Source organism: Pimephales promelas, chromosome 10 (assembly GCF_988280905.1).
Source record: "Pimephales promelas chromosome 10, fPimPro1.hap1.1, whole genome shotgun sequence".
Taxonomy (NCBI): domain Eukaryota; kingdom Metazoa; phylum Chordata; class Actinopteri; order Cypriniformes; family Leuciscidae; genus Pimephales; species Pimephales promelas.
In genome coordinates this window covers 5,224,150-5,236,566 of record NC_142778.1, presented here as the reverse complement: position 1 = coordinate 5,236,566, position 12,417 = coordinate 5,224,150, and the positions used below count along the sequence as shown (strand labels likewise).

Genomic DNA, 12,417 nt, shown 5'->3' with positions numbered 1-12,417 from the left:
TGAAATCTCCAGTCTCGATTTGAGTTCATTTTAAACGTTTTCTCACATTTCTTCGCTATGCTCTTCATATGTTATCTCATTACTTAATGTAACGCCACAATATGTATCTCAGATGACTGTGAAACCTTGTACCGCACAGACCAACCGCAGTTACGTCAAGCTTTTTAATGACACATAAAGTTATACAAGCGTAAACACTTACAATTCACATGTCAACAGCTTTTTCCAAACTCTGATGATAAAGCAGAGGTATAATGAGGTTATTGAAACAACTCTGCATGCTGAAAAGTCTCTGGACCGAGGGTGAGTTTGCACGGAGGGAGTTTCCTGCGGTAGTGCATAAGGTTTTTATTTGCTCTCTGGTGCAGGTGAAGGAGCACATAACTGACTTCATTTCCCAGCACAGCCAGCCACTCATCCAGGCCAGTAGAAGTCTTGCGGAATAAAGAACTTTTGATCTGGGATTTGCTCGGCCCAATCCTAACGACGTTAACATGCAAGCTTGTGGGGGCCATACTTAGAGGAAAACGTGCACACATGCATGCTAATTTACACAGATTATCTTGTGTTTACATAGCTTAGTTATTTTCCCCATTCTTTTGCTCCCACACACACACACACACACACACACACACACACAGCCTCATACTTGCGGACAGCAGTGGCGTGTCTGGCGTAAACAGTTTGCGAGGCTCCAGGGAAGAGGGGCCAAGGCAGTAGCTCCAGAGCTGATGACGTGAAGCGAATAAGGGAAGCTTACGCAGGCACCCAGGTTTGTATAAACAAGCCTGGCTCGGCCCGGTATGGTAAACAAGGCTGGACCACCAAGCCCGCTGCCGTTCTGCCGCCAGTTGCAGCGTAAATGTTGAGCCTGCCGTCCCCTGTGCCCACTGCACCGGCCTCCGTACTACACAAGGACACCAGTGTAAGCCAACGGAAAGGGGGGTAACACAGAACGGCATCCGTATGTGTTCGTGTTTGTGCGCAGGAGGGGTTGAAGGGGGTACTTGAGCCTTTAACAGCAATAACAGCTGCTTAAACCAACAAACGGAGAACTTGATACGTACACATAGAGAAAGAGAGGCCTCAACTGCCCTGCGAAGAGCTGCAACAAAGATCAGGGCCACCAAACACACACAGCTGGTTGGGGCCGCGGTGAGGTCACAGGCCTTAGATGTACATAATCTGCAGGCTTTGCCGTTTGATCACATGCCAGGGATCCGGCGGGGATGACAACTCTGTCCGTTTCTACCTCTCAGATGAGCAGAAACAAGATAATTCCTAAATCCTTCTCAAACTCGCAATAGAAATTCATCTGGACATCAGATCACACACTGGACAGATCACACATCGCAGAGATGAAGACCAATTAAAGGTTTGCATAAAAGTGCACTGACCCTAGTCAGTCCACCAAAAAAGAATATTTCCATTTCCTGAAGGAAATACCAGGTCTGCAAGACAAGCATGTTTTAGATAACATCAAAGTTAGAAAAGTTATTCTGGTGTAAAAATGACCTATTAGAGTTCAGGATGCAAATACAAGAAGGTTAACCAATCACACATTACAATGCAAATACTGTGTGTGTGTGTGTGTGTAGCTGAATGTGATGCCAATGTAACCCATCCACTTGGGTCCTACTCAACACGCTCCAAGCGGGCCTCGAACCCTGGTCTCCAGCATGAGAGTCTGGCGCTTTAACAAGGAGGCTAAAGACTGCAGTGCAGGGGTGTCCAAACTCGGTCAACTAAACTCAGTTTAGTTCCAACTTGCCTCAACACACCTGCTTGTAAGTTTTTAGCATGCCTAATGACTTTCAACAGCTAATCAATACCTTGATTAGCTTGTAAACTTAATTTTTGTGAAACGGAATTCAAATTGTTGGGTGCTTTACTGCCATCAGTGTTTATTTCAGCTGGACATTGCAGTGAATTGTATCTTCGTGAAAGCTCTGGGCTTGTTACCTTGAGAACTTTCTTACAAATATTGCAAGAGCATACAGAGGTGAAGTTATTGAGTATTTTGCTGTCATCAACAACAAAGCCACCTATGGACCCATTTAGGTATTTTTGGTATGACCATAGGAATAGGCTTTCTTTAATATGGTAATTATTAAACAACGTAAACATTCATTGCATATGTCAATAGGAGACTGTTGAACTTCAATTTGAAATTCCTTAAAGGAGTAGTTCACTTTTGAAAAAAACTTTTGCTGATAATTTACTCACCCCCATGTCATCCAAGATGTCCATGTCTTTCTTTCTTCAGTCGAAAAGAAAATTAAGGATTTTGGTGAAAACATTCCAGGATTTTCTCCATATAATGGACTTCAATGGGACCCAAATGGTTCAAGGTCCAAAAAACACTTTCAGTACAAACTGCAAACTGTTCAAAGGGCTTTAAACGATTCCAGACGATGAATAAGGGTCTTATCAAGCGAAACGATCGCTCATTTAATAATTAAATAACAAAGTTTAAGTTTTATAAGCTCAAATGTTCGCCTTGCTCTATTCTGTGATGGGCGTTTGTGACTCTCCTGTTCCAACTCATTCATCAAAAAGGACAAATCTTTTTGCGAGTCATTTGGTTAATTCAACGAACGAACCGAACAAAAAAAAAAAAAAGAAAAAAAAAAGTCCGAAAGCAATGACTGGAGCTCTGAAGGGAGGGTGGGATCTCATGCTTTCAAAGCTAGCTTGTTTAAAATTTGTGGGAAGGAACAATAATTAAAAAGAGGATTTTCTATTCACTGCAAGCAAAACATAATGTGCAAATCAGCACATATAGTTTAATGGTTTAACACCGTGGGTTCTAGGTCAAAGATTCCCAGAATGCCTTGCTGCAGGACAGCTGTGTGTTGGCTGTTAACACTTGCAGGTTGTGAGTGATTACGACTCTCTTAAGATAGTCAGCCACACACAGCCTTACTGGACAAAGAGCGGCCTATCCACATTTCAAGCGAGCCACTCGCTAACAGGGTAAATATCTCATGTATATGGGCAGAGATCCAGCCTCATCCACCTCCTCCATCCACACGCACAGATCCAGATAAATACTGAGAATTAGACCCACAACAGCAGAGAGACAATGTTACATACAAAAATGTGCCAAAAGATATCAAAAGATTCATGGCTTTACACATCAACACCAAGTTTTAAAAAATAAGGTACTTCAAGCCATTAAAGGATTATACATGTTTTGAAAAGTACGTAATAATCATTAGAACTAATAAACATTGAATATTGTAAATGTTTTTAAAGCCCGAATCGGCCCATAAACAGCCAATATCCTAGTTATATGCATGCTAATAAGCAACTTAGTGAGAATTAGACCCTAAACTAAAGTGATACCAAAAATTCTACATTAAGGTAGCATGAAATTTATCCATAGGATTCATCTGGCATATTCAAACTCTTCTGAAGCAACACAGTCACTTTGTATGAAAAACAGATCAAAATTTAAGACTTAATTCTCTCTCAAACCAAGTTAACACATTGAGTTGTAGCAGAAATATTCTGCAAAACATTATTATTAATTTTTTTTTTTTTGGAGCTTGAAAGTTTTGGACCCCATTAACTTTCATTATATAGACAAAAATGATCTCCTATCGTCTTTCTTTTTCAGAATATCTTTCTTTGCATTCAAAGCAGCAGAAAGAAAGCCATACGACTTTGAAACAACATATTCCGTAATTAAATAACAGAATTTAAAAACATACATAAAAATATATGGTTCATACCAACTCTGCAAAGCATTAAAATAAAAAATAACTAAAAATGAGCATGTGTTGTTTTGTCTAGTCTAGTGTATATTTCATGGCTTTCGGGTTTACGGGCACTGAAAGTAACTTTCTGTTTAACGACACTATGTTCGAGTACATGTGTGTGTGTAAGATGAGTAAACCATCTCTGTCCTTCCAGCGCAGATCTCCCCCTCTTCACCCCTCCATCCATCTGCCAGGGTCATTGGTGAACAGCTCTTCCAGAGAGCGCAAGAACAGCTATGAAGCCAGTTAACAAGTAACATCCATTAACCCACTGCACCATGGCTGTTTGTTTTCACACGAGGGGTGAGAGGAACATGGTGACACACACCTCTGTTCGAGAGTGATAGACATCTCTGCGCTGTGAAGACAGGAATAATGGAAGGAGGAACCCTCCAAAGAAATTTATTTTCAATAATAATGACTGTCCTCCGGTAATCTTAGTTTATAGGACAGAAAAAGACAGTGATGGCTTGGGAAAACCTCCAATTTGTACACGTATTACAACAATTTTGTGAAATTTAAAGGGATAGTTCACTTTGAAATACATTTTTGGTATGTTTTAGCTTACCTCAAGGGCATCCAAGATGTAGGCGTCTTTGTTTCCGCAGTAGTTTCAATTTTGATATTTTTAGGTCAAACCGTTCATGTCAGTCATATAATTGAGGTCTATGGTCACCACTTTAAAGAGCATGTACAGAGAAGTCCAAATTAAACATGATTTAATGACTCGTAAATGTAAGTACACATTGATGGCCTAAGACACGAAACGAGCGGTTTGTGTGAGAAAACGAACAGAATTTATATCGTTTTTTTCCTTTTGTAATCACAGCCACGTCCAGGTACTCTGAGGGCGAGGGCTCTTCTCTCTGCACTTGTGCCGGAAAGCCCAGGAAGTGATCTCTCGCGCGTGTACGTCACTCATTGTTTACGTACACACGCAAGAGATCACTTCCTGGGCGTTCCGGCACATGCGCAGACTCCTGCTCCCTTAGAGTATAATGGACGTGACTGTGATTACAAGATGTAAAAACGAAATAAATACTGTTCGTTTTCTCACACAAACCGCTCGTTTCGAGTCTTAGGCCATCAATGTGTACTTACATTTACGAGTCATTAAATCATGTTTAATTTGGACTTCTCTGTGCATGCTTTTTGAGGTGGTGACCATAGACCTCCATTATATGACTGACAGACAAGAACAGTTTGACCTAAAAATATCAAAATTGAAACTACTATGGAAACAAAGACACCTACATCTTGGATGCCCTTGAGGTAAGCTAAAACATACCAAAAATTTATTTCAAAGTGAACTATCCCTTTAAATCTCACAGATTGACTTGGATATAATGGGAGATTGAAAGCTAAGAAGGAGGTTGATTTTGCAACTTCACCGAATGCAAATGATTTTTCCTGGAACTCATCGATTCCAAACCTTTCAGGGGCTTTACCGGATTCTTCCCTTATCTGCATCTGAGGGTTGCCAAGATTATGTATTGTGCAAGTGTGTGCGCGCAGGGAACGGCGGAGGAATCGTGTTAAGTTAAAACATTATTCACCGCAACTGGTGCCGTTTTTTTCCCCCGCACAAACCTGTCAGTGTGATTAAAGTGTGATGTGGTTGGACGCAATGTGGTCAGGACAAGAGAGTCTGAAGTGCATGTAAGACTGTTTTGCTCACAGGAAGAAAAAAAAGGCCTCAAGGAGAAAGAGAGAGAGAGAGAGAGAGAGAGAGAGAGAGAGACAGAGAAAAAGCGAGAGGCCTCTTCCTCTCTCAGGAAAAGCACACACCTGACCACAATTATGTCTTTGAAGCCTCTCTGTGACCTTTACCCTCTCACCCTGGACCCGGAGCGCAGCGCTTTCAGTGTGTAACTCCATGGAGCGTCGTGCAGAGATTACACACACATCCCTGTTTCTAATCACAGTTATATACAGATCTATACTTTCACACACACACACACACACACAAGCAGCTAGCAACAGGCCAAACATGCCTCATCTCATCTCAACAAGCCCAGTTTGTCCCTGTAGACTTGCCATAGCTGCCTTTCCAACAGCATAATTTAATTCATCGTATTCATGGCCAACACATAACCTTAGAATGCTAAATCACATCCTGAGTCCGTCTTTATGCTCCAGAGCCGAGCAGAAGGGAGGAGAGGAGACGGGACAGGGGAGGAAAGGGGCTTTAGCATGTCCTCAAACCTTAGAGAATGATCTTGTCCCTTGAATCGTCTCATGCCCACTCATCTTGTCTTGTCTTATATCCTCTCTTCTTGTGTAGCTGTGTGTGTGTGTGACTGTTGAATGTGTGCGTGCGTGTGTGTTGCTCTTTGCAGCATATGTTGCTCTTTTGTTAAAATAATTTGGTGGGAATTTTCATGAGCTGCACAAGGCCACAGCTGGGATACAGGTGGAGACATGAAAAGAGAGGGAGGTTGATCAGAACACTGCCCCCTAGAGGCGGACATGAGAAATTATCAAGAAAACTATAGAGACGGGACAGAGATTAGTAAGAAATCTAAACCGACACAGTAAAAAATATTTCCATGAAAAAATACTAAATCATTTGAGGAGTTTTTTTCCCTAGTTTTTGCTCGTTTACTTTAAAAAAAAACTTTCCTTTCTATGGTAATTATGTGAATGTGAAAATTAAGGGAACAGAGAATGCTATACTTTCTAAAATTATCTTATAAGCGATATTGTTTATATATGTATATGCATTAAAATGATCAAAAGTGACAGTAAAAACTTTTACATTTTTAAATGTAAAAATGTGTGGGGAGAGAAATTTCGTCAAATAAATAAAAAAAAATGTTTCACTATTTCCTCGAAAATATTAAGTACATGTAGCACAAGTAATTTGAACTCTGATAATAAGAAATGTTTCTTGATGCACAAAATCTGCATATTAGAATGATTTCTGAAGGATCATGTGACTGATGTGACATCACAGGAATAAATTACATTTTAAGACACATTCAATTAGAAAACATTTGTTTTCAATTATAATAATACATTCAACAATCTATACTTATGATCAAATAAATACATCCTCGGTGAACAGGTACAGTAAGAGACTACTTTCAATAACGGTTAAAAAAAAAATCTTTTGAATGCCGATTTGTGTCTACTGAATATGTGTATATAAGTACATGGGAACATTGTTTTATATGTATAAAGTATGGGTAAAATATATATTATACATTATATATTCCCTTTGCATTAACATTTCGGTTTTGGTTCATTCATTACACAAAGACTAATGCCTTTGCTTTTGTTAAATGTCCCATTCAGATTTATCATGGTTATTTAGGATAATAAACAGGTTTTACACATTTAGAAATCAAACACAGCAGTTGTCAAGCTGAATATACAAATTAAGAGTGTTAATGTGTTGGCTTTGACAGTCCTAAATGGCATATATCACACAAAAAAAAAAAAAAAAAACTTTTTGTTTCCAGATGGTGTAGTTGCAGCATCTACTCTAAGCTCTTGCGGTGCTCTACAGGCTGTGACCTCTGACCTCAGGCCTGTACCTGTGCGAGATCTGAATTCACTAGTATGAACTCCAAACTGTGCACGTTGCTGTCAGATGCAGCACAGATCTAAAGCTCTCGAAAACACATGCTTGAGTTTGGATCGTACTGTTGGCTTTTATTCCTCCCTCCGCTGTAGGAGAAAGAGTGGAGGGAGGGGAAAAGAAAGTAAAAGAAAGACACACTGAGCGGCAATTACCTCAGCTCTTGGCTGGAGTTCTAATTAAAACCAAACTTGTTTCCCTCCGTGAACAAACATGACAGGCGCTGAGGCTGAGGAGCTTTTTTCAGTCCTGCCAAGATGTAAAGTGAGTGCAGGTGCCTCAGGAATGTCAGAGACTAGCGAGGGGCCGCGACAGAAGTGACCTTTCTCTTTCCTTCACTGTGTTTCTATCACTTTGCATCTCTACATTTCAAGCCAATGTATGTTCAAGCATGTTTATGTGTTAGTTTATAAGGTTTTTGTATGTGTGTGTATCCTGTGCTTCAGGGTAAATTTTCATTAATAAGTTCCAGGGTACAAACTTAGCTCACATCCGGTATCTTATATAAAACTACATCTCGACAGCTATAACGTTTACTCCCCATATTCCACAAGGCTGCCTATATAGACAGTATTTTAAGACATCATTGCTCTCATTGTAAAGCATCTTCCAAATGAAAAGAAAAGTTTCGTTCTACAGAAACTATTTTTAATGATAAATTTACAATATTTAATTTCATACAAAAATATTATCAAACAAATATTCAATCTAAAGGAAATGAAATATTTTACCCAATATATAGTGAGCGCCCGTAGTGATGACATATTTTTGTAGGCCGACCCTAATGTTCGCATCACCCTCCCTGGTTCCCTCGACAAAAAAGAATACGATTTTTCCATTGGCTTTTGGATTATTGCAGAAAATAAGCTCTGTGGCCAACAATGTGTTCTTACATGTGTTGTTCACAATGATAATCTTTATAAATGTACACAACTTAATGTACTGTAAACTATAAACTAACAACACCTCAGTCACGACTTCAACGTCACCATCACTAAGCTTCCGACAACTCTTTCAGTGTTTATTTAAAAACATTTTCCCTGTAATTTTGAGTTTAAATAGTTTCCAAGAACACAATTATAAACACTTTTTTTGTCATATTTTGAACTTGCGTGAACCACAGACATTATTTCAGGCATTTAACCAAAATCCCATCGACTTTAGGACAATGGAACTAGAATTGCTAAAATGCTGATTGTTTACAGGTTTTGGTAAAAAAAAAAAATAATAAATAAAAAATACATGATCCCTGCAGTAAGACTCCATTTGTGTAGCTATGTGTTGTGTTTATAGCGCCCCCAACAGTTGGAAAGCTAACCTGAGTTCTTTTTAATTCTAATTCGTTAATTTACTTTTAATTAGAAGTCTTCAAATTCTAATATTATTTTGATAAGGGCAAATGATTTATCAGGCTGTTGTTCTCAAATAAACCCACAATAGTAAAAAAAAAAAGAAATGAAATAAGCAAATGGCCAAGCCTTTTACTGAATATTATGAAAATGATAACACAGAAATATGAATTGGCAAACAATCGAAAGATAGGCCTAATTAACAGTATAATTCCTAAAACTAATAATAGCCGGCAAAAATTAAATATCCCAATACCAAAAAATACCACAGTTCTCGTTGCAGGCCTGAATCGACGCTCGGGTTCGTCACGTTGCCTAAAACTCGTGGCCGCCTCACTCCATTGAGCAAAATTAAATTAATGAATGAGCTCACCACATGTGTTGCGCAACAGCACCGTCCCCGCCGATCACTCGCGTTGTCTCGGTCCCGGTGCGACTCTCTCGATGCAATCGAATGTCCCAGACTGTAGCTCCGTCTGTTTAGTCAACAAACAGGCAGTCTCTCGTCCCGCCGATCACTCACTAACCGTCAGCAGCTCGCGTCAAACTTCCAACTGTCCATAAACAAACTGAATTGAGCTCTTCATCTTTAGCGTCACCCGATAGTTTGTCAGGGTGAGTCACCCTAATCTAACGGATGTTACCAGATAAATATGTTATTCACATATGGTCTCTACTCCTCGTGCTTTTTTTTTTCCTCGTCTGACGTCATTCCTTATCGCACCATCGCACAACGCAACCAATGAGCATATGTATCTTTTACTTTATAAAATAAAGTAAACATCTTACATGTAAAATAAAGGTAAAAATGTAAATTTCTTTTTACAGAACTGGAAAAAATGTACAACATGAAAATAAACAAATTTAACAACTCTCTGACAGGTCTGATTTATTATATTAGCGACCATATTTTTTCCTCGGGTTACATGTTTTACAGAGGGTCTCAACAAAATCCGAACGTTCGGCCCCGACGAAAAGTTCCAAAAGGTTTTTTAAACAGAAATGGTGGTGCATTGAACACCCTGTTCTGATGACGCAAGAGTTGCTACTATGGCAGCTGAGAAGGCCATACTTTGGCTCAATCCCATTTCACCCCTTGTTTTTGAGTGTACCCCTTGGCCCTTAAAACAGAGTTACCAGGGCCAAGGGGTTGAAATATTTCCCTATGAAATGGAACAACCCTCCATGAACTGGATAAGTCACCAGTCGTAAATGATGGCTCTGACATTACGGAAGCGACGAGTTTATACAGGATTTCTCCATGACAACGACTGACAATGAGTACGGCTGCTCTTACCTCTGAGGAAACATGATTATAATGTCTTTTCTGTTTTGGAAAGGTAATTTATTAAACAATTTCTTAATTTAAATGATTATATTATTATTCTAAGAGTAAATAAAGTGCATGGTGGTGTCATATCGGGCTAAATTTAAATGTTTAACCATTTGCGAAGCCAACTCGCTGGTGATTCGCAATGCATTCTCTGAACTTTCTTGTAGCCCTCTGTTCGGAGTGTGCCTCTGAAAAATCTCTGTTTCGAAGGCTATGTTGCCATACCCCTCTATCACAACAATAATCGGGACACCCTACCCCTAGACGTGAACACGCAAAATGGAGGGGTAGGGGCAACGGGTGAATTGGGATTGAGCCTTTGTGATTTTTTTGAAGAATTTTCAGAGCCTGATGAAATCGATATAAATAAGGGTTTAACCCTCTGGGGTCGGCAGCTCACTTTTTTCCTTTTCAGTGCAAAAGAGACTCAAATTACTTATTCATTTTGATCTTACATACAAGTTTTGTACATCATTAGATCCTGGTAAGTGTCTATTTTTTTTTTATTTTGGATACTCACAATAGAAACAAAATGTTCTGCTTTTTGTCAAAAAAAGAAAAGTAAACATGATGCGAATTTTGCCTTCTATCTGTCAGTGAGGTTCATTATGAAACTTTGAAAATGAACTGTAACTCAGTGAATACTTGTCACACAGGCACGAAAAATTTTTCGTTATGAAGCCGAAATTCTCTTCTTTTAAATTAAGCAATTTATATAAAAAACAAATATTCTTAGTTTATGTAATCTGTATGAAAAGAGAGAGATGCGAGTCTTTTTCCTTTTAGCTCATTATAGTTTATTACGTGTTAATTTGACCACGCCCACCGAGAGCGCGCGCTATTCAAACGCAAATGTTGAGGCAAGCCATGAAAACACCCACATCAGCTGGATAAAACATCCAGTATAATACGAATCTTGTACTTTACCTAATCTTGCTGCGCTGTCAAGAATAATACTATCGTAATAATCCTGAGAAAGTTACCTCAGAAGTGGTGGTAGTTTCATTTCGAGGAGCACGGATTCAGCTGATGTAGTAATTTGTACTTAAGAGCTTTGTTTAATCACGCTATTGAATAGTGTGTGTAAACTGCACAAAGGAATTGCATGTCTGTGTGTGAATGAATGAATGGCGCGATGATGTTTACTGCAGATGTACATCGCATCTGTGCGCGCAATGTTGTTTACTACAGATGTATATCACATCTGTGCGTTCATTCACTCTCACTCCTACATTAGTAAACGTTATAATGATTACTCATTATTACCTAATTATTCATGAGGGGGTTGGGCCGTTTCCTTCCCAAACAAACAAATGTTTTTCACAATTTAAAACAATCTATTGTTTCATGTGAATGATTAGGCAGGATGATTTTCAGATAATTTTGAAGCTAAAACTCTAGGCGACAACATCCATTAGTCAAATGTATTGTGGACACATATTTAGTATGTGTTTTGTGGCCTTATTTACGAAACTTTAATTTTTTTTTTCAATAACAATGCATAAACAATATTCTCTCAAAAATACAAACATGTACATACATGTTGCTCACATATTATGGTAGCCCCGTTTGTGCTAAATAGAGTGTAATTTCACCTGTGCCATAAATATGTTTATAAGCAACTGAAAAAAGCACAAATGTCAGGGCATGTCAAAACATCTGATGGACCCCAAAACACCTTAGACCCCAGAGTTATGTTCTTTTGCATACAATGAAAGTAAAAGGTGACCATAGCTATGTACCACTTTTGTACCTATGTACCACTTTTACTGTGTTTTCGTGCTTTTGGTCACCATTCACTTTTATTGCATGAAAGAGGGCAACACAAATACTATGCTTTTTAATAAAAATAGAAAGTAATTTGCGGTTGGAACTTGGAAGAGCAAGTAAATGAAGACAGTATTTTTATTTTCTGTGAATTATTATACAGTAAGTATTAACACACATCGACCTGAGCACCTTGTGGTTTGGAACAGTTGTTTTGTACTCACAGATGTGCTCACAGATTTAACTTACTGTAAAACACAACACACTCAATAAATGCTACTGCCCAACCACAGACATATGAACATATGAGATTATTGCAGGAATGAACAGAAAGACAGAGGTAAAGACATATGCAGAGCAACAGAGACAGAGTGAGTCTGGTTTTTAAATGAGTCTGTTTTCGTGGTTTTAAAATGTGATTAAACTTTGAAAAATAAACTATTCTATTAAAAATGACAGTGAACTAAGTTTACTTCAACAGAAAACAAAATAACAAAACAGATTATAAGTGGAACACAGAGAGCCAGCACTGAAGAACTCTTTCCACTGGACATAAGCCTTGGAGCCAAGCTGAGACAGCAGAAAAAAATTAAATAAATGATACACAAAAGCATTTTCAGG

The 12,417-nt window shown here is 38.7% G+C and overlaps 1 protein-coding gene across 3 annotated transcripts in view; it reads right to left on the bottom strand.

The window, feature by feature from the left end:
- The window catches only part of cdon (cell adhesion associated, oncogene regulated), a 127,753-nt gene that overhangs the window by 99,212 nt on the left and 16,124 nt on the right, over nucleotides 1–12,417 (bottom strand). The window contains exon 1 of one of the 3 annotated variants that reach the window (XM_089135343.1): nucleotides 2,227–2,539. The exons of the other annotated variants lie outside the window; for them this stretch is intronic. The gene's annotated coding sequence lies outside the window, so the exon portion shown is untranslated. Of the gene's footprint in view, nucleotides 1–2,226; nucleotides 2,540–12,417 lie in introns of those variants that run through there. 3 annotated transcript variants of the gene reach the window in all.